This window comes from Penaeus monodon, chromosome 15 (assembly GCF_015228065.2).
Source record: "Penaeus monodon isolate SGIC_2016 chromosome 15, NSTDA_Pmon_1, whole genome shotgun sequence".
Lineage (NCBI taxonomy): Eukaryota > Metazoa > Arthropoda > Malacostraca > Decapoda > Penaeidae > Penaeus > Penaeus monodon.
Genome location: NC_051400.1, coordinates 47,197,796 through 47,198,798, shown reverse-complemented (window position 1 = coordinate 47,198,798; position 1,003 = coordinate 47,197,796). Strand labels below are relative to the sequence as shown.

Sequence of the window (1,003 nt, the reverse complement as noted above, 5' to 3'; positions counted from 1 at the left end):
CACTATAGTACTATAATCCCCCATAAAAGTGTTAATTTTTTTCATTTTTTTTTTTTAATTTCACCCCCTCCCCCCCAGAAAAAAGATCAATGGATTTCATAATATAAATGAATGTATGATTAGATAAGAATATTGTAAATGAAAAGTATAATTATTGACAGGAAAATCTATAATGAAGAGTAGCTGTAATCAAGTTCCAAGTAATGATTTGTTTTTTTGTTTTTTTTTCAGTCAGATTTAATGTTATATTTTATTTTAAGAGAACTATCCGGCAGTGGTTTGGAAGAATTAGTTTTTATAGTACAAAAACTTAATGGTTTTACACATTTTGCAACCATTTTGGGGGGGCACTGGAATAGGGAAATTTATAAAATTAGACATATGTATGTGTAAATACGTGATGGATGAAAGGTTATGCGATAATTTCTTTCTTTAAATTATGTATTTGTGCATTGATACTGTACTAGCATATGCATAAATGTAAGTAGTTATATGTGTATGTAGATGTATGGGTGTACATGGATGTAAATATGAATAAATTTGAAAGTGAAGCTCGTGTGTGATGGTTATCTTCTGGTTTCTAGTCCCATCTCCCTGAGAGCATCATTAGGTGCCACCCAACACCTTGTTATTAGGTTTCAGGGCTTATAGTACACTGTTTATGATCTCATTATTCAAGTGAAATTGTTGTCTTGTACTAGACTGGCTTGCTTCTCTCTCCCACAAAACTAGACATTTTCAGATACTTCATACATTTTCTTATTGATATCAGTTGGAATGTCATAATTGAATATTTCACTTTACTCAGAAAAGGCTATGTTGTGCAGCAAAGCTTGTCAAACACCATATGGCCTGTGATGGTCTATGCCCTTGTTATAGCATTTGAAAATATTCTGCAGACAGTATTTTCATGGGTAATTCTACATCTTTATATACATTCAAAACCAGTTTTAGGCTTACTGAAATAGGGTAATCATGTTCCAGTCTCCCCCTCCCTCTTGGA

The 1,003-nt window shown here is 32.5% G+C and overlaps 1 protein-coding gene across 1 annotated transcript in view; it reads left to right on the top strand.

Moving 5' to 3' along the window:
• Positions 1-1,003, top strand: part of LOC119582066 (serine/threonine-protein kinase Tao-like) — a gene marked incomplete at its 3' end in the record, with an annotated part of 16,180 nt that overhangs the window by 14,349 nt on the left and 828 nt on the right.